The sequence below is a fragment of the Callospermophilus lateralis genome, chromosome 3, assembly GCF_048772815.1.
Source record: "Callospermophilus lateralis isolate mCalLat2 chromosome 3, mCalLat2.hap1, whole genome shotgun sequence".
Lineage (NCBI taxonomy): Eukaryota > Metazoa > Chordata > Mammalia > Rodentia > Sciuridae > Callospermophilus > Callospermophilus lateralis.
The window spans coordinates 34,667,376-34,694,780 of record NC_135307.1 but is presented as its reverse complement, the minus strand read 5'-3'; the positions used below and the strand labels follow the sequence as shown (position 1 = coordinate 34,694,780).

The window sequence follows — 27,405 nt, the reverse complement described above, 5'->3', positions numbered from 1 at the left end:
TGAAGCTGCTTTTAACAAAATCACCAATGATATCTATGATGCAAAACCCAGAGTGCGTTTCAGGCCTCAACTTACTTATACTCCACAAAGCCTCCCTACAGTCTTCCACTCTGTCCTCCTCAACTCTCCTAACCTACCGTGGAATCACACGTTTCTGTTTTATTTCTGACTACTCTCTCTGCTCCTTCTCAGCTCATCTTACTTGTTCGTTTCCCTCTATCTGATCTCAAAATGTTACATTCTTCTAGAGCTTGATTCTAGATCATCTTCCTGTCTAACTTTATATACTTTTCATAAGGAAATTTCTTCTCTCATGGTTTTCAGAATATTCCTAACATTATGATTTCTGAGTTTATATATATACACATGAGAATAATATTCTGTGACACAATCCCATATAATCAATTGCCTTTTCATATATCCATTTAATTTTGCTCATGAAATTGCAAATTATATTCAAATATCAAACATACATCAAAGTAGAACATTCGATTCTTCCCTTCCCACATTTCCTTTTCCATCATTCCTCCCATGGGAAGTGGTCCTTTGGTCCACCAGCCTGCTTATTCATTACCTACTTGTTCATTCTGCATGTCTAAGTTATCAGCAAGCCCTGTCAAATTCAGCTTCCAAAACTAGTTTGACTCTACTCATTTCTATTTGCCACTTTCCTGTATAAGGGCAGTGACTTCTCTCTTATGGAGAATCCAAACTTCCTGCAGGATCTGCAAAGTCCTGCATGTTCTTTACTTAATTCTAGCTTCCCATCAGTTTATTGTAACCCTTATGCACTGTGTTTCCACCTCTCTGCCCTTCCTTTGGGTCTTCAAAAATACTGCTTTTTCCCCTTTCAGAGCATTTATACAAGCTGTTGTTCCCTCTGCCTATAACACTCCTTTGCTAGAGTCTTAGCTAGAGTCTTAATGCCCATTTTTCTAACATATCTTGCTGTAAGTATTTTCCCAAAGAGGCCCTCTCTGACAACTAGCAATGCAATCCCGAACTGCAAAAGTGGATGAGCTCCCAATTTTGTAACACTTTTAAACATCAATTTTAAATTTATTTTCCTTTTCATTTTTTGAAAGTATATGTTTGCTTGAACTGCTTTATTGTGTGTGTCCATCTCTCTTGTAAATCTGATTGCTCTCTGCAATCAATAGGAAAGTGTTTTACTGCTTAAGATGTTCTTGTACCTGTAGAAGAAAGTAACTCCTTCAAATATGAATAGTCTCCTTTTTGTTTGTAATAGGGTTCACTTGTTTTCTTAGCAATAGAGGTTCATGTAGACCATGTTACATTATCACTAATCACTAGTTTGCATGCTTGTATTAGAAAAGAAGGGATCTAAGTTTTTACTATCCATGTATAGCTACTTTCTAGATTCCTGAGTACAGGACCAGATTCCCTTAATTCACATCTCCATGAAAACTCTTTTTCTAATATCTCTCATCCATCAAATGGTGAAAAAGCTAAGAAACATAATATTAATGATCAGTATTTTTGATGATGTCAAAAATGAAATGACTAGTATTCTGGTAGCTGAAATATAAAATAATAAATATTTGATGGGAGATTGACATCATTAGATGAAGAAACTCCCCTGAGCTGGGAATTTTTTTCTTAAGAAATACCTTGAACAGTACATGCAGTAGTAAAAAATGAAAAAAATAATTAAATATCTTTCAATAGAAATTATTCAATACATTATGATAGATCTATATTATAATATACAATATAAACGAATGAGGTAGTTTAAATTTTCTGACTTGTAAACATTTCTCTGACTTAATCAAATTATAGAATTTCACATAGAGTGTGATCCCATTTATGTTCTTTAATATATGCTCCTATAGATTCACCAATGTTTAACAGTGATTGATAATTTGTTGGGGGAAAATCAAGGAAGTATCACTTTTTATTCTATATGCAGAAAATTGTTTAAATATTTAAATGATTAAATATTACTTTAAAATTTGGCACCATATGAATAAAGTACTTTCTGCTATATCGATAACTAAAGAAAATGTTGAAGTAAGAAATACTAATGTAACTGTTTCTTTCTAAAACACTTTTAAGATTTATTATTTCTCATATGCAAGTGACTATAGTTGAAAAAATTGAGAGAATCCAGACATTTGGAGGAATCATATTTAATCTATGAGCTTCCCATTGCACCTTTGGCAAAAATCAAAATGAGATTGGAACAAAGACAACATCCAGGCTCTGCCTCCCTGAGTTTCTTTCCTTACCCAGTTCTTGGTGCCATGCACCTTTTGCTTACTCTTTTCCCTTTATTTCTATGAGATTTCACTGAGGGTTATGGGCTGAACTGTGTCCCCCTAAACTCCTGTGTTGAAGTCCTAACTCTCAATACTCAGAATGTAACCTTATTAGGAGACAGGTTCTTAACAGAGGTAATCCAGATAAAGTGAGGTCACAGAGATGTACCTTAACCCAGTGTAAAAGTGGAAATGGTGGCACAGACCCAATGGAGGGAAGATGACATGCAGATCCTTAGAGGAGTTGTTATCTCCGCACCCGGGAGAAAGGTCTGGCTCAGATCCTTCCCTTCTGACTCAGAGGTTAACAACCCAGCCCACACTTTGATTTTGGACATTGCTATGAAAACTATGAGATGATAGATTTCTATTGTTTGAGCCCCCTATTTGTGACACTTTGTCACAGCAGCCCTAGCAAGCCAACATGCCAAGCCTGCTTCAGTCGCTCATCCCAAGACTGCACCTTCCTCAATAAGTGAGCAGGTATGAGTTGCATCTCATCCTAAGCACATCAGGTGAGGGACTCTGAGACAAGTGGGTATAACAGGTCCCTCTGCTCATTCGTAATTTTACACACCATCTTTTCTCAGGACTGAAATGTTCACCCAGGGTCAGGAGCACACCTCTGTTCCCAGCTTCAAATTTTAAACAGACACTAGAACCTGGGTGGATGGCTCAGCCTCTGCATCTGAACCTGTGCTAGAGGAGAGAACAGAATATCAGCACTTCATCTCAGTGGCCACCTGAACAGTTGCTTTTGTGGCCTTGACTCCTGGTGGGCCCAACCTAGACCAGTCACTGATATAGCGGCTCCAAGAATAATAGTCCTCCCCTGTTTAGTCATGTCCCCCAAATGAGGCTGACAATAGGAAGAGAGGCCATTTCCAGGCCAGAATTCCCTTGAAAGCATTTATGAGTTTTAAACTCCAAAATAAAAACCTTAAGGAGAGTGATCACCCAAAAGCCTTCTCTTACCAATTATCCATAGCCCAAGAGAGAGAGAGGAAAAAAACAATAACAACAACAACAACAACAAAAAAAAACCAGATCTTATTGGTGATCTGATGGTCCAAGGAGCTCAAAGCTTTCTTTATATTCAGGAAAAGACCACAAATTTTATACAGACATGAGAGGAGGGAGAAAACCCACATAAAGGACAGAAAAGCATCAATGAGACTCAGATGCAGAGGGTTATGAGCCCACAGTGACCAGTAAAGGCTTAGAACCAAGTGTCACAGGTCTCTGATTCTCTGGTTTCCTGAAAGGCCTGTAGGAATCATATGTCTTTGGGAGGACCTTTCTAGAGGCATGTCTTGGTGTAAAGGAAACAAGACACCCAGGTGGCACTCTTCCTTACACTCCCCTTGTCCTGTCTCTAACCAGCCTTTCTCCATTCTCCGTGGTAGAGAAGAGAGTGGAGGGGGAAGATGGGGAAAGCCTTGCGCAAGAGGGACAGAAAAACTTTTTAAAGAAAATAATCTTCCTGTTTGGAACTCCACAGGAAAGCAAGTCCACTAGGAAATTCCCATCCAGGATCATCAAACAATAGCCAAGGGTCATGGCTGTTACCGAAGTGACTATGACAGCTCCTCTGCACGTGAACGTAGTGCAGGGCTGAAGCTATCTGGAGTCATTGGAAGTAGATAATAAGGAAAATATCTTATATGAAAGAATATTGAAGGTGAGAAAATAAAAGAATATTTAGTGATTACAGAGTAAAAATGTGCTATGCTCTGTGGTCACAAAAATGGTCAAGTAGCCCAAGACAGAAAGACTGAAATGTAAATCTCAACTACCTCAACTATTCACCTACTGGGAATTAGCTAGAAAATCATGAAATATACATCCTAATCTCAGCAATTACTAATTATAGTAAATAATTTAAACATTATAAATAATTAAGAAAATGAAATTAGATGAAGTGTTATAAAATATTTGGAATGTCATTACTGGAATATACGTTGATCTAAGTAATATTGTATAAGTAATTATTTTATTTCATAATATATGGCTGGGTAATGATAGGGAACAGAAGTCATCCTATGTCCTATATCATATGATTTCATAATATAATTTTTCCTGAGTGTTAGAATTTTGGAATGATTTTGTCTTATTTTTAAGATTACTTCATTGATGTTCTTTTCACCCCCCAAACATTTATAACTTTTATAACTGCACATAGAGAATATGAGATTGATTTTTGCTTCATTTCTCCTTGACTTCAAGACCTGTGGTGACATTTGTTCTACACTCCTCACTCCAACTCATTCATGGCACACATGAGGCAATGGAAGAGGGAGGGTACAGGAGGTGTGATCAGAATAGTTCATCTCTAAGGCAGTGCTCAGACTTGGTAAGTAAGGCACACATATTTGTGGAGTGGACCTAAACAATGTAACAATTTAGGTGCAGATTTGGTCAAGTGTTTTTGAACTTCATGCTAGGCAAAATAATTCAACCCCACAAAACTAAAGACCGAATGTTTTCTCTAATATGGGAATGCTAATTCACAACAAGGCAGGGGGCACTAGGGAAGAATAGCATTACCTTAGATTAGATAGAGGGAAGTGATGGGAGGGAAGAGAAGGGGATGTGGGGATAGGAAAGATAGTAGAATGAAATAGACATTATTACTGTATGTATATATGTGACTACATGATCAATATGATTCTGCAACATGTACACTCAGAAAAATGAGAAATTATATCCTATCTACATATGATATATCAAAGTGCATAAATGCATTCTACTGTCATGTATAACTAATTAAAACAATAAAAAATTTTAAAAAGAGAAGTCAATGTCCTACTTTAAAGTAACCACCACAAAAGTTTTTTTCTTTTTTTTTAAATTTCTCATCAAATAATCTACTCCCAGATAAAGAACTGAAGACAGGTTTTTTGATGAATTACAGTGTGGAAATATTTTCTGAGCCAGAGAGACAATGTTTTCCTTAGGGTAAGGTTCCCCTTTAAACCTATCCCTGCTGACAGCCCCTGCTGATTCCAGTCCACCACTCAGGTTTTCATCACTGGGGGAGGCCTGGTGTTGACATCTGAGGGTTTTGTAGGGCTCCTGCAGGCACCTGCTTCACTGTGGACTCTCTCAGAGCACAGAAATACACTGCCGAGTCCTGGAGCTCTAAGGCCGAGATGGTGAGGCTGATGGAGCTGACTGGCTTCTGTAAGTTCAGGGAAAACCGACCCTCGGTCACCTTCTCTTCCCTGTAAGACTCCTGATCGATGAGGAGAATCATTTCCCCACTTGGTGGTTGTTTGTACCAGAATAAATAATAACTAAAACTAGTAGCGTTATATGCACAATTCAAGGTCACAGCCTCCTTCTCTAGCATAGAAATTGCAGCTTGGTCTTGTGTTACCTTCTGGGACATGCTGGATCCTGAGAGAGACGGAGACAGACATTAGACTGATTCTCCCTGTGGCATCGTCCAGGGGGTCTTGAGGATCTAGTGTAGGAGAGCTCTGATTCCCACGCCCATCATGCTCCTCTCCTAATCCCATCAGACAATAACACCTGCCTCTGCCCCCACCCTCAGAGCCAGGTCCTGAGTCTGTGGCCACCCTCACCATTCTTACCAAGCCACATGGAGGCTATGACTGTCCTTAGCAGACAGGAGACCTGCATGTTGGAAGCTTCCCCTGTGAGCAAATGTCCTCTGCTCTGCCTCAAATCCAGGTCTGGAGGTCTGGCCTGTGCTTCAGAAAGCAGGTGCACAATGACTGAGTGGTTAGATGCTTCTGTGTCAGAACAGGAAATGCCACTTGGTTTCATTTTCCCTGAGCTCTGCCACGGCTTTTGACATAACCAAAGAATCTAACCTGCCTATTTGGTCTTATTGTAATTGAATGGAAAACAGTTACTTCTGGGCATGTAATTGAGTCACTTTAAATTGAAGGCCATTGACAATTCAGACATTTGCTACATTCAGCCAATGTACTTAGTGTGGACTCGAAAGTTTTATGAGAAATACATTTTATTTGCGGGTTGAGGTGACTACAGAAATAAAAGATAATCCTCTTTTCATATGTTGTATGATTGTTTGTCTTCAGCAAAAATCTATGATGAAATGTGTTCACCAATTTTTTTTCCAGATGGGAAGATAAAATTATTCACTCTCAATTATCATAAGTTTCTTCCTATACTCCAGGTTAAAGGATTCTAGGAAATTTAAACTGGATGAAGCTACTTGTCTGTTTACTGATATTATAGCAAATTTCCTGGGTGTCAGCTTTAGTCCAGTTGCACCTGCCCAACAGCAATCATTCCTGTGCTAGGAAAAATCTGGCTTTCAGATACAGCACCCTGCAGTCAAAATGAGAGCAGCCAAACTCACCAGGCCAGGTGTCATTATTCTCCTGCTTAAAAAAATGGAGCAATTCAAAAACAGCAATGCTTCTGTCAGCCCCTGCTGTGGCAGGTATGGCTCAAAGACATTTTCTCCTAGATGCACTGCAATTGTTTTGTGTTTAAGCAACATGTAATTTAATGACTGATTTGCTTGGCATCAATGTGCTGATTTATGTATGTGGTTTAGTTGATTACAGCTTTTAATTGCCTATGGATGTAGTCTTCCTTAAATGAATACATGAGTTTAGTGACACTTGAGTTCTTATATTACAAAGAGATAATTTTTTTAAAGTGAAGGGTGATTAAATCAGTGGTACTAGTATTAGAAAGTGGTTGTCTCCAAGCAAAGGGATCAACTGAAATAAGGAAGGAGGGCAGTATTGAGGTAAAGTAAATATTCTGTGTATTGCCTTTTATGTGCGTGAATTTGGTTCTTAGAAAACATTAGACTGAACATGTAAGTAAATTTCATGAAAAAAGTATGCCTTATTAAGAAATAAACCTAAATAAAATAAAACATACCCAGAGGAGTATTCCAGCTTTCTCTTAGTTTCAGAAATGTGTTAGTATTTTTCTAATTATTACAGAACATCTGTGGTCTGCCATGATTACAGCCTCCTCTCAGATCCTCTAACAGCTTCCAAAGATATGGTATCAAAAAAGAACCGGCAGGAGAATTGTATGCCTGAAGAGTCTAGATATACACAAATAGATGATTAAAGAAAACAGAGGAACATGCAGCTCTGAGAATAAAGATCTATGGCTACAGATAATAATAAGAATATCATAAAGTTAGATTGTCTGTAATAATCCAGATACAAGAGCCCACTTAAAAATGTACCAAAACAATCCAGGCATGAATATGCAGGATGGTGGTTACTGGGGTTGTAGAGAGGAAGCGGGTACAAGAGTGGCCTGGAATGTGAACAATGCCATCTTCCATGATACGGGTGCTGGTTCCCTGGGCTTTTCCAATTTGTAAAAATGTATATCTTTCTATAATTATGCTCATCTCTCTATATAGGTGTTATTTTATTTTGGTCCTTTTTTATTAAATATAATTCATATAATGCCCAGATTCTGTATGTTCATTTCAGTGAGTTTCAGAATTTTGTACACTTGTACACCATCTAAAACAGTATGTAGACTTTTTCTATGATCCCCAAAAATCTTCTGCACCCTTCCAGCCAAACCATCCTTCCTAGAGGAAACTACATTTTTACTATTTACTCTCATTTTTGTTTTTGTTCTTGGATTTCATATAAGTGGAATCACACAATATATTGAGGGAGATGAATTTGGTTCCTACTGTTCAACATGAGGTTTTAAGAGATCCATTCATAGTATATTGTATAAGTCAATACTTCTTTTTAAGTGCTGAGTAAGTCCTTTGTATGGACATACCACGATTGTTCACATATTCTCCTATTAATGGACATTTGGGTTGTTTCTAATTTGTGCTAAGTATGAATAAGACTGCTACAAATATTTTTGTATGGGCCACTTGTGAGCCTTTGTTTTTACTTTTCTTTGCTAAATACCTATGTGTGGACCTGCTGGGTCACCTCATAATGATTGTGACATTTTATACTTCTCCTAGCACTGCACGAAAGATCCAGTTGCTCCAAACATTTCCCAATATTGGAGTTGTTTAGATTGTTTGCTTTTGACCTTTCTATTTGACATGAAGAGCATCAGAATGTGCATGTAATTTACAGTTCCCTAATGACTAATGACGCTCAGCCTATTTTATGTCCTTGCATCATTTGTTGAAGTTGCTGTAACAAAATACCATAGACTGGGTGGCTTCTAAATAATTGAAATTTGTTTCTCATAGTAGCTAGGAAGACTAGGATCAAGTCACCAGCAGAGCAGGGCTGGTGAGGAACTGATTCCTAGTTCACAGATAGCAGTCTTCTACGGGGTGGAAGGGGCAAGGAAGCTCTCTGAGGTCTCTTATGAGGACATTATTCCCATTGCCATCACTTCTCCAGGGCCTAACCTCCAAAAACTATTACAAAGGGGATGAGGTTTGTTACAAACTTGTTTAATATACTTGTTGCCCTGGCTCTACATTTAGAACTGACATAAGATTTTTGAAACCCAGTTGTGCTCTATCACATTTGTTAACAATTCCCATGTTATTATTCCTCATCTCATTGACCCAAAACCCAGAGTGTGACCATAGAAAACCTAATGGTAAACACCAACATCACATAAAAAATTTCCCCTCTTTATGTATATTTTCTTTTATCTAGCCAATCTTCAACTTTCTTTGTGAGAAAGCTTAATAAAGAAGTAGACTCACAAGCCCTCTCTCTTTCTCTATTCTGTCTCTCCTCTTCTCTGTCCTTTGTCTGTCTGCCTCTCTGTCTCTCTGTCTCTGTCTCTATCTCTGTCTCTCTCTTCTCCCCTGTCCCTCCCCCAATCTTCCCCAGAAGCTTCTTTCTCACTCTCTAGCACTCTCCCAAGGCCTCAGAGTCCTGCCTGTGTACCATGAAGATACCTGAGAAGCTTGGTGGAGGCTATAGACTTGCTCAGAGGCTGCAGCTCCTCTTAATTCTGATCTCTCATGCCAGCCAAAAGATGGCCTTTAGGGCTCCATAAACAATTGACTGATTTCCCTTTATCCCTCTCTATAGAATATTCCTCTACCTTTCACTATTTCTCAAGTGGTAAAAACAGCCACTTTCTGGAATTAGTTCATTTAAATTTCTCTGCATCCTCAGCTTCCTGACAGTTTGTTTTGTTCTATCTGTAACTTTGATTTGTTAGGTTGTCCAGTTAATATTGGTAGTAAGGATGAGATTGATAGTTTTTTTCTGCATTCAAATTATAAACATAATTTTAAATATGTATTTCATATTCATAACATTAATAATTTCAAATTGCCATTCATGAGCAACCACAAATGACTTCCCTAAATCTCAGTTTTCTTAGGGAATAATAGTAGAACTTGTCACAAAGCAGAATTATAATGATTGAATATTGAGAGTTGTGATAAGTATGCATTAGTGTCTAAAAAAGACCATCTAAAACATGATTATTATTATTTTATATTCCTTAGGACAATATGATAATAATAGGATGACAAAATGATATTTTTTTTGCTCTGAATTTCTCCAGACATGGAGGACATCATGATTAATTTTATGTATAATCTTGACTAGGCTAAGGGATGTCCAGAGAGCTGGTAAAACACTATTTCTTGGTGTGTCTGTGAGGCTATTTAAAGAAGAGATTATCACTTGAATTTCTAGACTTAGTAAAGAAGACACACTTTCCCCAATGTGGATTATATAAAACAATCTGTAGAGGACAGGATACAAAAGAAAAGTAGAGGGGCGGTGATTCTACTGTCTCTGCTAGAGCTGGGAATCCATCTTCCACTACCCTTGGATGTCAGATGCCTGGTTCTTGGGTCTTTGGAATAAAACTCTCTCTCTAGCTGCAGATGGCAGATCATGGAAGTTGTTTGGCTCCATATCCAGTTCCACAGAACTACACAGCACTGGGAATTTCATATCACAGTAGAAAACATCATGTGTAAGTGGGTGAGGGAAGAATTGCCAGGATAATAGCAGAGGCAGAATCCAAATAAAATTCAAGCCTTTCTAAAATAGGACTCACAGATGTAGGAAGGTCAAGGGAATCAACAGCCAGTGTTGAGAGACCCCAGGAGAGCAACAATAGGAGTCCTGTGCCATTCAGTGTGTATCCCAGAGGACAGATGCATGGTCATCTGGGAACATGAGGAGAACTGAGTGAAGAGCATGTGGAGAGAAGTACGAGTGGGTGAGGGAACCAGCAAAGGATGCCCAGGCACCTGGGCACTGCCAGAGAGCAGTGGGGAGTCAGTATGTCCCTCAGTCTGAAGGATAAGGGGTAAACACAGTGTCAGCAGGAGCTAGAGCTATAGAAGGGGGTCTTCCCCACAGAGCTGCAGTTACAGGGTGCAGCCCATGACAGAACCAACACATCTGAGCAGGCGAGGTGCAAAGAGAAACACTCAACCCCTCTTTCCTCCCACACATTTCTTGCTGGTTCCTATGCAAAGGCTGAATCCAATAAGATGGCAAAAAGCAAAAGAAACCTGGTGATTCAGTTCATAGGAGTTGAATTACTACTGTATGGAGCAGAACAGAGAGGGAGGAAGATGGATTAGGGAAAACACAAGAAACCCCAGCAATAGAATAACTGGCAAGACAAGGGCTAAACCCTGGGTGTCCTTTTTTCCCATCTCAGTGAAGTCCTCAATTCACAGGGTAGCTGAGTCCTAAGGCCCATCATAAGAACCCAAGAGAAATGAATAGTGTTTCTTATCAGAACTGAAAGTTCATCCTGTGGTCTGAAGTTTGACCAGGGTTCAGATTAGAGATCCTTGTTTTTCCATGTATTGATGCTTTAGTTCTATTTTGGAAGTAAGAAACATGGGATTTGATTCCTTGGTCAATGAGGGAGAGTATAGATCTTTCCTACTCTTTCACACACAGAAAAAACTATGGCCTTTGCTTTCAGATCTTTCTTCCCTTACAAAGAAATATATAAGAATATTAATATAACATTTAATTTAAAGCAATGTTTTGCTGAAACAGTTGAGATTTTTAAAAACCTGGCCTCCTTTCTCCTATATCAGATGAATTATCAGAAAACGTAAGCCCAACCCCAGGTGCATGACTGTACCACATCATTGGGATTTAAAGCTGGGTGAGGGCACAGGAGCCCAGACATGAAGAGGGAGAACTCCTTGGACACAGCCTTCCTGATGTCACTGCCTCCCACCTAGTGTGTGGTGAGGACAGGGAAAAAGGTGCCAGTTCTTAAACACCTCCCCACATCTGTGTCTCCTCAGCAGCTTCACGAAGTGAAAGGCTGGTGGGGGGTTGGGCTAAACTTTCTGCAGCATGGACCAAGGAGAACAAGAGCCTACCTTAGTCATGGGGCTCTAAGCAAGATAATGAGACCCACTTCTATGGATCTCATTTAATTCATAAAGATCTACATGAGTAATTGAAGACCAGGAGAGATTTTAAATAGCTCAGTAGGCAAAACATCTTGGTAGAGATTAATCCCATGTGAGAATTTTTCTAGAAATGTTTGCTATGGGAGGTATGATGGTCTGGATGAAGGACAGAGAAGCCTACAGGCAGTTTTAGCACTAATGAAGATCAACACTTGGGTTTTTTTTTTTTAACCCTACTGTCACCCTACCTTACCTTGGAGTAATTCAAGATTTTCTAGTTTCTAGGAATTCAATCTAAGTCTGGCTCTCATTCTGGAGGAAACTAAACACTGCCCAGGAAGAGAAAATAACCCTCCCCTCCCAGGCCCTCCTGTGCCCCAGTGGGTTTGTGCTCAGCTCCCCCTGCAGTTCCCCTCACTGTGCCTCCCACAACGCAGTAGTACACAGCTGAGTCTGAGGGTTGGACTGCAGGTTTCTGCAGGTGGAAGGAGTTCTCCTTCTTAACAAGAGTGGCATGGAAACCTTGGCTCTCTGTCCTCTGGTTTTCTGTTGCGCTCTTCAGGAGCAGCTGAGGAGCTTTATCAAGATACTGGACATACCAGAAAAGGAAAGATGCTAAATAACTGGTCTGGTAAGTATAGTTCAAGATCACAGGTGCCCCCTCTCCCAGAGTAACCAGGCCTGCTGTCTGGGTCACAGAGTCTCCATTGCTCCTCCCTAAAAGAAAAAAAATGTAGAAAAAGGCTAAAGTTGTAAGTATTGTACAAAAATGAAATATCATTAATGTTTAGAATAAAATATTACTTACTTAACACTAAGAAGGTCAGGAGCACTGAACCAGTGACATAAAGCATCTTGTGTGAAGAAAATGGTCCTTACTACATGAAATACACCAAATCACCTGGTGCCAGTCTCCAGCTGGATCTTATAGCAACTCTTCGCTGGTGAGCAAGAACCCCCTTTTTTTTTCAGAACAGCTATCAATCTTTTGACTACAAAAGATTGACATACAAAAATAGTAGGTATGTTGAACCACCACCTAAATGCAAAACTTAACCACATCTGAGAAGGTCGCTCCCTCTTGTGGTTTCTCTGCAAATTGCACCCCAATCTTGACAGACTTCATTTTTAATAATACAGTGCCTCCCGCCTCTTCATCCATAGCAGTTGTATTCCCAGATCTCCAGTGGATACCTGAAAACACAGATAGTACTGAACTCCTTGTTTCCCTATGCATACATGCTTTGATAAAGATTATTTATAAATTAGTTACATTGTTCTCTGGTACAACACATTGCTGTCAACTGGAACGTTTTGTGTTCATGTCTTCCAACCACAAATGTAGTGCCTTTTCCTCATTAGCTAAGCACTTGTCATGCATTGTGGTTGTAACTTTTGCAGTTTTATGGGTGACCTAAAAACACAAACTGACTAAAAACAGGGGCTAAAGAGCAGGTAGTTGTACCACATGTTTACACTGAACCATGATTTAATCCTGGTGACAGAGAGCAGAGCAGTGCAAGATTTCCTCCCACTACTCAGAATGGCATGCATTATGAATTGTTTTATTTCTGAAAATTTCCAGTTAATATCTTCATATCATAGTTGACAGCAGGAAACTGAAATTGTGGAAAGCAAAATATTCTACAAGGGAGAGGTATTGTAAACCAGCTTCATAGGAAGGTAGATAAAGAAGGAGGATGACATAGGACTCTAAGAAGAAAGCATTCAGCATTTGTTTACATGTTCCAACTGTACTTGAAATAATATTCCGTCATTACTTCAGCATTTTCTTCATGATGCAGAGATGTTTAGCTTCAAATAATCCTAGGTACATCCTTGAAGTGGAATCGTTTGAGGCCTCTTCCTTGTACTTGTCCCTGTGGGTCCATTGGGTGCCTGGAAAGTCCTCTCTCTCTCTCCTCCAGCCCACAACATTATTTATCCCCCAGTCAGCATGCTATCTTGTAGGAAGCATCACATTATGTGATCCTCAATCTGTAGAGAAGGACCAGCTTTTTTCTGACACATCATGGACTGATGCACTTGTAAATACAATAAAAGCAAGTTTCTGAGATGTCTGATTCACTGATAAAGGTAGAGTGCTATAGGGATTGACCTTCACACTCACATTTAATCCTGGGCTGATTTGCACACATGTGGAGGAACCTCCCAAGACAAAGAGAAAGCAATAGGCAAAATAATTTCTAGAGTTCACACAGTGCTGGGCATTGTATGTGTTCACAGCACCCCGGATTCAAGAAATATTTTAATACATGAGGCAGGCACTCAGAAGGCTGATACTTTAGCAGTAGTCTAAGAGAGTTCCAGAATATAGTCAGTCCAGGTAAAGATTAAAGCAACTCTCAAAAGATCAAACTGATGAACAAATTATTCACTGGCCTGAAATAATCCAATAACTTTTAAACTAGTTTAACAAAATTCAGCATCCAAAAATGTAAAGTGCACATATGTGTCATTATCAAAATTATCAGAAATGAGACAAAGAAGGATAGTGTAATCTCTAGTCAGGAGAAAAATCAACCAATATAAATAGATCTAAAAATGACACAGATGATAGAACATTATAAAAAGATATAATTATTATAAATTATTAAGATTATCTGTAATAAAGTATATTAAGTGATGTATAGAAATACAGGAAAATAAATAACAGAAGAATCAATTAAATATAAATGTCCAAGTAGATCTTATAGAGATGAAAAACATTAATCAACTGAAAAAGAAATTCTGATGATGGTAAAGTCTAAATATCTGGCAAAGCCCCTCTAGCCACATTGAAACACAGAAGAGGTCATCACACCACAGAATTAGGTCTTAAAGTGGGCAGTGATGTGTGAGAAAGATTCAATGGCCAGAGACAAAGCAAGGCAGCAAGCAAAGCCAAAGTTATTTTCTAACAACCAGCCTCACAGTGACTAATGAAGTCCTGCAAGACCTAACTCACTCCTGAGAGACCTACTTCAGTCTAATCCAGTCCTGGGAGAACTGACCTCTTCTCTCAAGAAAAACCTGAATCGATTCATGGGAGCTGTGCCGTGGTGACCTATGCATCCCTAAAAGGCACCACTCCCACACACCACACTGGGGATCAAGCCTCAAGATGAGCTTCAGTGGGGACAAGAACATCCAAATGTGTTAGTCCCTTTTTCATTGCGGTGACAAACACCTGAGGACAAAAGTTAGAGCAGGAAGACTTGGTCTGGCTCGCTGTTTCAGAGGTTCCAGCCCAAGGTTGACTCCACTGCACTGGGCCTGGGGTGAGGCAGAACATCATGGCTGAGGGAGTGGTGGAGGACAGCTGCTCAGGTCAGGACAGCCAGGGAATGGAGAAGGATAGAGAAGAGTGGGGAAGGAGATAGGGAATATACATAGTCCCCAAGGGCACACCACAGTGACCTACAACCCCAACCAGGCCCCCCTGCCCCAGTTTCACCCTACTCCCACTGGTCCATTCAAGCTATTGACCCATCAAGTGTATTAATCCACTGATGAGGTCAGGCCCTCAGGACCCTATCACTTTCCAAAACCCCACCTCTGGACATCACTGCATTGGGGACCAAGCCTTCAGCACATGAGCTTTTGGGGGACATTTCAGATCCAAACCATGACAAAACCAGTAATAAGGTCTATAAAACACAGTAAAAAAATTAAATCAACTGGGTTTGGGTTGGGAGAAAATGGAAAGGACACAGACAGAGGATCAAAGCTAAGAATGACATTTGGCTTTTCACCAGAACAATGCACACATCAGAACATAACTAAAGGGCTAAGAGGAAACATCCTCCAAAAGACGATTGTTTAAAAGGAAAAATTATAAAATTGCATTGTCGATTTTTAACATACACAGAAGGAAAGTGGGCAGCAACAGCAGGAAAAAAAGGTTGGAGGAGGAATGCTGTGTGTCCTGCACTACATGTGAAGGGGTGAAGTACTATTTAAAGTCACACAGGGATAACTTAAATGCACAGCCTCTGAACCATCAGCTGTCAAATGTGTGGGTCTGAGGATCCATGTGTAGCACTACAAAGAAACTCCAAAGGGGAGGTTTTGTTTATGCGGGATGGAGTGGAGATGAAGATAAATTCCATCAACCATCATAGCAAGGCGGTCATCCATATCACACATGGACTCTGGAAAATGTGCATAAACACCTGTGAGAATAAATACACAAGAAAGAAGCAAACACTGCTTTGATACCATTATACAAACAGTTTCTGAAAGCAAAGGTCTCCCTAGGGGTCCCTGGCCATACCTGGATGGCAGCAGCCCTCCCTACAGCCTTGACAGGTAGGTCAATGATTCTGCTGTAATTCAAATACATATTTTCTTTTGGAACCCAGGTTTTGGAGGCTTAATGTGACTACCTACATTCTATTTATTCTGATATTATCTGGTATTTAACTGTTTCCCTTTCATTTGTTTTATTAGGGGTCTCATGAATCTCAGTTAAAGGTACTGTTCTCTTGGTGTCTGTTGTTCTGTTGGGTAGTTGCTTTGTACCTATTTTTCCTAGTGAAATCAGCTCAGTAGAAGATTTAAGAAGGGCAATTTCAGAGCTCATTGCTCCTCTAGGACTGAGTTTTTATTTATGTAAGTTATGATCATATTATAGGAGGAAGTCATGGTGTGCCTCTTTGCTTACATAAACCATTTTGAAGCCCTGGGACTTGGCTACTGCTCTGAGGGGCAGCACTGCCCAAGTAAAAACAGTGGCCATGACTACAATCAGTTAACACAACAATCATCTCCAGATGATAAATACTTTCTCTAAGTGGGATTTTACTCCAATTAAAATGAATTTAGACTGTTTAACTGTTAGAATATAATTATCACCTAGAATATAACACAGGCACTATTCCCTGATAAGCAGATGACCCAGCTGCTCTCATACTTGTGAATGCTTAGGAAGCCCTAAACTCAAGCATTCATTCCAGAAGCTGACAGAGTTACCTATGATGTTAAAGTTCTGTTAAAAAAAAAAAAGCAAAAATAAATTGTTTTCTGCACAGTGAAAAGGAGGTAAGTAAAATGAAAAAATGAATCCTATTCCATAGCTGTGCTCTCCGGTGTGTGGAATGTGAAATGAGGGAGGGAACTGGAAATAGACAGCTGATGGGCTTATCGAAAGGCAAGGAAAGCCTATCTGAATATCTTATCCAGTCTTTAGATTTGCTTTTGTCCTTCCACCTCCTCCTCCTTCTCTTAGGCCTGCTGTAGAAGGACACTGGCCCCAGTGAGGAGGATGGAGCTTGTTGTGGGAGGAGGCAGCATAACCTTAGCAGCAGGCATCCAGATATCTCCCTGCTGCCTGCTCCATTCTATCTCACCACAGTAGTTCTCTGAGGCTTCCAGAAATCTTTTATATTATCTAACATTTGGGACAAAGTTTAAATTTCATATTAATAGACCTTTAGTTTTACTAAACAGTTTCAATGTCTAAAAGTTCTCCATTTTACTTCCAAATAGAATTATTCAGGGAATGGTTTCTGGACTTCAATCTATTAAATCTGATTTAATTGTGATGAAATGGTGATTCTTGGAACCTATTGCCACTCCTTCTGCTAGTCTCCCTTGAGCCATTTTTCAATTTAATCCCAGGATTCAGAGGTAAAATCAAGGCTGCCCTCACCTTAAAAGGCTGGTTCACATATGTCTTTCCTACTCCCCAAAGCTAAATACTTTGGAGCTGCAGTGATAGGTTTCTTCCAACAATCAGCCTTTGCTCCAGAAGTGCCATGGAGCAGAGGTGGTGTGCCAAAGTCTGTCCTTCAGCTGAGTGAGGACAGTGTGGAAAGAAATTAATCACCTGTGCAAAACAGCCCAGGTGCCTTTTTTTTAGTGCTGTGAGGGATACAAAAGTGCAGGCATGTTTCAAAAGATCCATACTATTTTGGGGTTATAAGAATAAGCTCAAACACTGGGAAATTTCTGTAGAAACCTAGAGGACTAGAACAGGCTCTACCTTGGCTGAGTTCACTGGATCAAGTCACTTCACCTCTCTGAACAACAGTTGTATTTATAAAATGTGTTTAATTCTCTGTACCCTGCCTTGTTCTCAAAGGTATCCTGAGGAGTAAATGAGACAATGCTTATAGCAGTGCATTGTAAATTTAGGTGACATAACTGAAATATTTTTTAAAATTGGATGATTTATCAGAGGCAGTGTTTGAGTGGCAGGACTTTCTGTAAGAAAGGAGAGATGCTGTGGGCAGGAGAGATCAGGGATTCTTCATGAGGCAAGAATGACTGGACAGTGTCTGGGATCAGGAGGAAGAATGATGGCAAGCATTCAGACAGCAGTGATGATGGGAGCAAGGGGCCATAGGCAGAGCTGGTGGTGGAGGACAGAGGGTGTTTCCCTGCCTCATTCTCATGTTAAACTTCATTTCCTAAAGGAGAAAGGACATGACAAAATTTGTTTAGCTTTTCTATTGTTGTGACCAAAAGACCTGACAAGAATAATGTAAAGGAGGAAAAATGTACTTGTTGCTCACAGTTCAGATCTGAGTCCATAAGTGGCTAACTTCTTTGCTCTGTGCCTGAGGTAAAGCAGAACACCAGGACAGAGGGCACAGTAGAGGAAAGAAGGTAAGGATAGACAATCAGAAAGTGGAGAGAGTCTAAGCTTAGCTCACCAGTGACAAAATATACACTCCAAAGGTATGCTCCCAATGACCCACCTTCTCCAGCCACAGTCTACCTGCCTTCAATTAACACCCAGTTAATTCCCATCAGAGAATTAGTTCACTGATTAGATTAAGGATCTCATAAGCCACCCATTTTACTTCTGAATATTCTAGTATTGTCTCACATACGAATTTTTGTGTGTGTGGAGGAGTGGCACCTCATATCTAAACCATAACAAAATTATAGAGACCACTGAGAGCCTCATTCAGAGGCCTATCTTTGTGGGCAGAAGATGGCTACTGAATGGTGTCAAGCAGGGACATATGTGATTCATACTGTGCTTTGTGTGAGAATAAACCATTTAGAGGGAAATGAGTTGGATTAGGGGTGGAAACCCTGGAAATAGGGAGGCCAGTTTGTATGCTGTTAGAGAACACCAGGTGTGAGCTTCTGTGAGCCTGAACTGGGAAGTATTCAGTAGGCAGAAGAGCAAATTTCAAGACCACCTACTAACATTTTGGACTCTTGGGACTGGGAGCAGGGCATCTTTGCAAATACACATAGCAACAGTCAAGTCCTTTATTGGGTGAACATTTTTTCAGCATCGCTTAAATGAGGGCACAGCAGGAGTGGAAGAAAGGATATGAAGGTGGGTTGAAAACTTTCTCAGAATTTAATCAATGCGGAAGATAAGGTATAATTTTAAAATCAAGTATAACAGGGCTGGGGTTGTGGCTCAGTGGTAGAGCACTTGCCTAGCATCCGCTGGGTTTGATCCTTAGCATCACATAAAAATAAAAGTACTGTTTACACCTACAACTAAAAAATAAATGTTAAAAAATGGTTTTTTAAAAAATAAAGTATAACATAAATTCACAAACAAGCATAAAACTGTAGCAAGCCAGCCATGGGCTGTGTGTGTGACCTGTGAGCATTTTGAATGCACAAAGTGGACTGGACTGATGATGCTACTCTGTCTGGGCTTTGCACGTATGTGTCTTGCTCTGCCTATGATCCCCACACAGCACATGAGATGGGGGTGACCTTCCAAGATGTCAGTCAATCTGCTGACAGCAAGACATCAAAAAGCTAGACTAAATCCTCTGAAAACTGACCCCTGAATGGCTTCTTCTCAATAAAACCTGGATTCAAGGCATGCTCCTCCTCTTTCTTGCCTGACTTGCCACCCTGTGGGAGCTGAGGCTGAGGAGCAGTCACTGAACCCAAAAAGGTACTTTCTGTGTCATTATTTAGTCCCCAAATTCACTTGGAGTGACCCTGACCAGTTTAGTTGTGTGTCATAATATAAAACCTAAGTGCAGTATGGTGAATTTTCACAAAGTGAACTCACCCATGTAACTGAAACCCAGATAGAGAAACTGACAGTTACCAGCACCCCAGATGCCTCCTTTGTCCTAACTCCTACTTATTAGCAACTATCTCTCCATAAAACCACCCTGCCCCAGTGTCCTGTGTTTTCCATATTTTCAACTTCTTTTGTGTCTAATATCTTTAAACCAATAATATTTGTGGGATTCATCTTACATGGAGTATATAGCAACTTAATTTATTTCCATGTTCTACTCCATTATCATAACTTAAATATCCTTGAAACTGATGAGAGACACCTGGGTTATTTTCTAGATTTGAGTATTATAACTAAAGATGCAATAAATGTTCTCATTCTTGTATATATATTTTATGAATGAATATATGTTGCCTATTATTGAGTATATGCCTAGAAGTTGAATTGTTAGATCATAGGGAATAAATATGTTCCCCAGTTTCAGTATATACTCACATATGGTTTTCAAAGTTGGACCAGTTTCCATTCTTTCTAGTAGTATATGGTATTTCCTGTTGAGCCATGTTTTTGCCAACTCTTGGTACTTTCAGTATTTGTCACTTTAGCCATGATAATTTTCAGAACCCTCATATGAAGGGCCAAGTGGCAAGTACTAATATGTGTTAAAGAGTGATTTAGAAGTTTAGAAGTGGAAAGAATACACCTATTGTGCTTATATCAAGAGACTTAAATCCTGAGATAAGAATGAGGACTGTACATTTTCCAGTGTCACTCTATAGTTTTATAGTATGCTTATAATTGTAAAATAACAATGATTTGAATTTAGACCACATTTCTTAAAATACCAAGCAGCAAAATAATTAAGCTCCTTTTGAGCTCCTCCTCCCAGAAAGTACAGTCACAGGAGGTTGAGGCAGGAGTATAGCCTGCAGAGATGGAGAAAGGACCCTTATTCAATGTGAACACTTTAGGCAAAGACAAATCTGTGACCCAACAAAGTAGCCCCCGAGAACCCTTGTTCCCAAGCAGGGAACAAAGTAGTGTCTGTTTCTGGGGGTGGCTGAGCCTTCTCATGGATTCCCGAAGCAAGTTATAAATCCTATCCCATTCCCAAGCAGCTAGTTCTGAAACTGGGTACAGGATTGTGATGTTTTCTAACAATATGCACCTCATTTCAGGGAAGAAATAATTAAAGCAACCAGTGATTGTTCAAGTATGTTGAAAAATTATTAATCTAATCTTAAAATAAGAGGGTGATAACTCCATGACCTATATAAATTTAGTGTCTTGAAACTCATTTGTTAGTTCTGTATGGGGAGAAGATATCATTACTTGTTAGATTTTTATCTTGATGTGAAACACTGCAGGGTTGTTTATTTCAGCAGTATAAAAGCTGAAACCAAATCAATATGAATGCTGGCATGAATACTGACTATGTCACAGGATGTCTGCTTAGTCTTTCAGTAAAGATGAGAAAATTCCTCTTAAATTACCAAGGCAGGGGGATTAAAGCAGCTCTGCCTGCTCCCTGAGAACAGCACCTATATGTGAACATAAGCTGCTTCTCTGCCAGGGACTTGGATTGGTGGGAGAGTGAGTGCTGCTGGAAGGGCCGCTGCAGATGGGGAAACTTACCAAAGGGCATTTTCCTTGCTGGAGTGCTTTGTTTCAGGCTGTGCCAGGATCTCCTGTCTTTTTACTGTTTTCTTTGAAAATAATATCAAGGAGAAACATAGTGTTGTGAAAAGAATACATGATTGAAATTGTGATGCTGGCCCAAGAACAAACTTTACCCCTTATATTAATAATGGCTAGCATGAATTGATTTCCCACTGTGTCAAGATGTCATGCTGGGTATGGTGGCATACACAAATAATCCTAACTACTTGGAAGGCTGAGGGAGGAGGATCTCAAGCTGAAGGCCAGCCTGGGAAATTTGATAATACTGTCTCAAAAAAATTAAATATCTCAGTGGTAGATGCTTACCTAGCAAGTGTGAGCCCCTAGGTTTAATCCCTAATAATAAAAAAACCCAAAAAGCTATGTACCTCTGTTAAAATTTTGTGTGTTCATGCCTGTGTGTACACACACATATACATAGTGTCTGAATATATAATAGTTTATATTGAGGTTCATATATTATGTATATATAACTGATCTAGATCGATATACATAATATAGACTTATGATTTTGATTACCAACTCAACTCCACATGATAGGTAATATATCACCATTTTACAAATGAGGCACCAGCAAGTTGAAGAATATGTCAAAGGTTATTCTGCAATCAAGATGATAGGGTTTGAGGCTTCTTCAAGATGCGGACCAGAGGGAGGCAGCATTCTGTGTTGCTCTGTGATCCAGATCTCAACTAGTCAGAATACTGCATCTCCGAGAGTGTTAGAGAACCCCCATACAGCTGCTCTCTGCAGAAATCACCAGCACTGTGACCCTGCACAGGGCTCCAGGCCTCAGTGTTCGAGCAGGACCCAAAGCCTGAAGTTCCAGTCCATGCAAGACTTGGCAAACACCTTAGCAGAATCACCTATCCACACATCTGCAGATTGCCAAGACTTCGCTCTGCTCCCACGCAGGTCACTCAGCTGCTACCTACCTACAGTACAACACCATCACCCAACTCCACCAACTTCATCAGACACCCCAGCACTGAAAGCAGACCGCCGCCATCTTGGCTCAACTTTCTCTCTATATTAGGTGGGGGCAGTTCCCAGATCAGATCTCCAGGGACCAGTGGATTTTTGCAGAAATCACCAGCGCTGCAACTACCAGTGCAGAAATCAGAGCCTCTGGGCTCAAGTAAGTCTTCAAACTCCGGACCCAATGCCCACAGTTCTAGATCACACACGGCTCACAAGCCGCATAGCAGAAACAACTATCAGCACCTCTACAGAACTCCAGACTGCACTCTGCTCCCACGCAGATCACTTGGCTGCTACCTATCCACAGCACAAGGCCATCACCCAGCTCCCCCATATCACCAGACACCCCAGCGCTTGAAGCAGACAGATGCCATCTTGGAAAACCTCCCTTGCCATTTTGTGGTTGGCATGGCTATCAGATTGGATTGCCATCTGAGCAGGTACCTGATTTCCAATTCCTCCCCTATCCCCAACAGCATTAACAGGGCACAGTGGCCACCCAACACAAGATCAGCTGTCAGTCATTCAGGAGTGCAATGGGAACAAGGCGCCGCGCACCTGGTGTGAGCCTGGGGGTCAGAGGTCCCACAGTTGGGACCTGATAAATAAGAGTGGGGAGGGGACTAAAGTTTCGAGCACAACGGAGAGATCAGGATTTGGGAAATCTCCAAGCAAGGGAGGGAGAAGATACTGGGGGCTCAAGTCAGATGACTGGTCACAAAAGAAGACTCATGAGGAGCTATTTCCTTTCAGGGACTGGTGGGCAGCAATACCCGCTTCCAGATGCTCCACACCAGGTTCAGTCTTCATATTCTGGCTACCTACACCATCCTGGGGGCAGAGATACCTATTGGATGAGAAAAGAAAGGAACAGATCTCCAAGAGTATTTTTTTTCTTTACTTCTTTCTCTTCTACCCTTCTATCCTAAGGCCCTCACATCTCCAACATATGTAAAACCAAGAACTTTGCATGAACTAGGACTTTGAGGACTAAGACACCTGAATAATATAATATAGAGGAATTGCATAAGCTCCCCCTTTTCCTTTTTTTCTCTCTCTTTTTTCTTTCTTTCCCATTTTTTCTCTTTTTTTCTTCCTCCACCCTCCAAATTATACTATTTTAACATCCTGTATTTTTCTAAAAACATATGTGTGTTTGTTTTATGTACTCTACTGTCTTCCCACGTAATTGTCTACCCCAAATTACCTCCTATCTATTCTCCTTCTACTAACCCTCTTCACTAGATTTCTCCTTTATGTTTCCTAAGATATATTAACCCTATACCATCACATATTCTCCCCTCAACATTTTGTCTTATGCGTGGCCCCCAGTTCATTGTCCACCACCAGAAACTGTAAATCTTTTTATGAAACTACTGATTAAATTTTAAATAATAATTGAATCCAACATTTCTGGACATTGATACTAAACTTTAAATGTCCTAATAAGAACAATTTGTTTATAGATGATGTATTGTTGACATTGGGATCTGTTAACATTGTCCTTCCCCACAAAGGAGAGATCTTGGAACCCTATAAGAGCACTACAAATGTTTAGGGTAAAAACAATAACACACCAGATCCACAGAGCTGGAAATGAAGACACATGAGCAACATGAAAAGACAAGAGAAGAAAGAATCACAGACAAAGCAAGACAACACATCATTAGAAGCATTGGCAGCTACAGCAGAAAAAATTGACAGAAAAAGATTTCAGGATATACATGGTTAAAATGTTTTGGGATCTCAAATAATACACAAGAGAACAAATACAGGCAGTGAAAATCACTTCAATAATGAAGTACATAAACAAATCCAAGAAGCAAAAGATCACCTCAACAGGGAGACAGAGGTTCCACAGAAACAAACAAACAAACAAACCACCACCAACAAAAACCACAGAAATTCTTGAAATGAAAAAAAAAAAGAACCAAAATAAAACTCAAATGAAAGCATCACCAACAGAGTAGACCACTTAGAAGATAGGATATCAGACAATGAAGATCAAATAAATCATCTTGAAAAGAACATATATCACATAGTGAAAATGATAAGAAACCATGAGCAGAACATCAAAGAAGTATGGGATAGTATAAAAAGACCAGATTTAAAAGTTATTGGGATAGAGGAAGGCATGGAGGTCCAAACTAAAGGAATAGACAATCTATTTAATGAAATAATATCAGAAAACTTTCCAAACATGAAGAATGAATTGGAAATCAAAATTCAAGAAGCCTACATTATGCCTAATGTAAAAAATCACAACAGATCCACACCAAGGCACATTATAATGAAAATGCCCAATATATAGACAAAGGAGAGAATTTTAAAAGCTACAAGAGAAAGGAATCAGATTACATATAAGGGAAAACCAATTAGGATAATGGCAAATTTTTCAACACAGACCCTGAAAGCTAGAATATCCTGGAAAAACATATATCAAGCTCTGAAAGATAATGGGTGCCAACCAAGAATCTTGTATCCAACAAAATTAAGCTTTAGATTTGAAGATGGAGTGAAAACCTTCCACAATAAACAAAAGTTAAAAGAATTCATTGTTGAGAGCCACAGCCGAAGGGGCCCCAGCGAACTTCCAGCTGCCAGCAAACTTCCAGCTACCAGCTGATGATTGACTCACAACGGCCCCAGCAAACTTCCAGCTGTCAACTGATTGGCTCCTCTGCGGTGATGCTCATTGGGCTGTTTCCCCACCCTTTCAGACCATGGAGCTGCTCATTGGGGGACTTTTTTTGGCTCCACCCACATGACCCAGCCAATCGGCCTCAAGAGCAGGAGGGTTGGGGGAGGTTGATAGGCTTGTGGGAAGCCGGTTGTAGCAGTTGGGCTCTGAGGGTTTTTCCTGAGGAGCTGTGTGGTGCGGTGTGTGTGTTCTAAAAATAAAGTTTGTTTCCTTTGACAAGTGGCTCCTGAATTGTGCCCAGCCAGACTGTGGCAATTTATAGCTACAAAACCAGCACTACAAAACATCCTTGGCAAGATATTCCATGAAGAGGAAATGAAAAACAACAATGAAAATCAGCAGAGGGAGGTAGTACACTAAAGGAAAAACTCATCAAAAAGGAAAACCAAGACAAGTTAAATAACAAAAACAAACAAATATGGCTGGAAATACAAACCAATACTGTCTCAATAGTAATCCTAAATGTTAATGGCTTAAACTCACCAATTAAAAGACATAGGCTAACAGATTGGATTTATAAAAACCACCCAACAATATGCTGCCTCCAGGAGACTCATCTGATAGGAAAAGACATACACAGAATGAAGGTGAAAGGTTGGGAAAATCATACCACTCACATGGACTATGGAAGCAAGCAAGGGTTTCCATACTCATATTAAACAAAGTAAACTTCAATCCAAGGTTAATCAAAAGGGATAAAGATAGATATTACATACTGCTCAAGGAACCATACACCAACAAGTCATAACAATCATAAATATGCCCTAAACAATGGTGAAGCTATGTACATCAAACAAACTCTTCTCAAGCTCAAGAGTCAAATTGAGCACAACACAATAATCTTGGGTGACTTTAACACACCTCTCTCACCACTGGATAGATCTTCCAAACAAAAGTTGAATAAAGAAACTATAGAACTCAATAACACAATCAGTAAGTTAGACTTAACTGACATATATAAAATATTTCAACCTGCATCAAGCGGATACATTTTCTTCTTAACAGCATATGGATCCTTCTCTTAAATAGATCATATACTATGTGACAAAGCAACTCTTAGCAAATACAAAAAATAGAGATGCTACCATGCATTTTATTAGATCATAATGGAATAAAATTGGAAATCAATGACACAATAAAAAATAAAAATTTCTCCATCACCAGAAGACTAAACAATATGGTACTGAATGAACAATGGGTCACAGAAGTCATCAAGGATGAGATTAAAAAATTCTTAGATGTAAATGAGAACATAGGCACAATTTATTGAAGTCTCTGGGACTCCTATGAAAGCAGTACTAAGAGGAAAATTCATTGCATGAAGTTAATTCCTTAAAAGAAGAAAAAGTCAACAAATAAATGACCTCACACTACATCTCAAAACCCTAGAAAAGAAGAACAAACCAGCAGCAAAAACAGTAGAAGGCAAGAAATAATTAAAATTAGAACTGAAATCAATGAAATCAAAACAAGGGAAACAATTGAAAAAATTGACAAAACAAAAAGTTGGTTCTTTGAAAAAATAAATAAAATTGACAGACCCTTAGCCATGCTAACAAAGAGAAGGAGAAAACTTAAATTACCAGCATATGTGATGAAAAAGGTAATATCATGACAGACACTACCAAGATACAGAGGATAATTAGAAATTATTTTGAAAATTTATGCTCCAATAAAATAGAAGACATTGAAGGCATTGACAAATTTCTTAAGTCATACGATTTGCCCAGATTGAGTCAGGAAAATATACACAATTTAAACAGACTAATATCAAGTGAGGAAATAGAAGAAGCCCTCAAAAGCTTACCAACCAAGAAAAGCCCAGGACCGATGGATACACAGCCAAGTTCTATAAGACCTTTAAAGAAGAACTAACACTAATACTCTTCAATTTGTTTCAGAAAATAGAAAAAGAGGCAGTAATTCCAAACTAATTTTATGAGGCCAATATCACCCTCATCCGAAAACCAGGCAAAGACAGATCAAAGAAAGAAAACTTCAGACAAATATATCTAATGAATATAGATGCAAAAATTCTCAATAAAATCCTGGCAAATCAAATACAAAAACATAACAAAATGATAGTGCACCATGATCAATTGTGATTCACCCCAGGAATGCAAGGTTGGTTCAACATATGGAAATCAATAAATGTAATTCATCACATCAATAGACTTAAAGATAAGAATCATATGATCATCTCCATAGATGCAGAAAAAGCATTTAACAAAATACAGCACCACTTTGTGTTCAAAACACTAGAAAACTAGGGATAACAGGAACATATCTCAACATTGTAAAGGCTATCTACACTAAGCCCCAGGCAAACATCATTCTAAATGGAGAAAAATTGAAGACATTACCTCTAAAAACCAGAACAAGACAGGGATGCCCTCTATCACCACTTCTATTCAACATTGTTCTTGAAATACTAGCCAGAGCAATTAGAAGATGAAAGAAATTAAAGGGATAAGTA

General features: G+C 39.5%; 1 pseudogene; it reads right to left on the bottom strand.

The window, feature by feature from the left end:
- Nucleotides 1–5,307: 5,307 nt before the first annotated feature.
- Nucleotides 5,308–5,670, bottom strand: LOC143394594 (T cell receptor alpha variable 19 pseudogene; annotated as a pseudogene).
- Between the last annotated feature and the right edge of the window lie 21,735 nt (nt 5,671–27,405).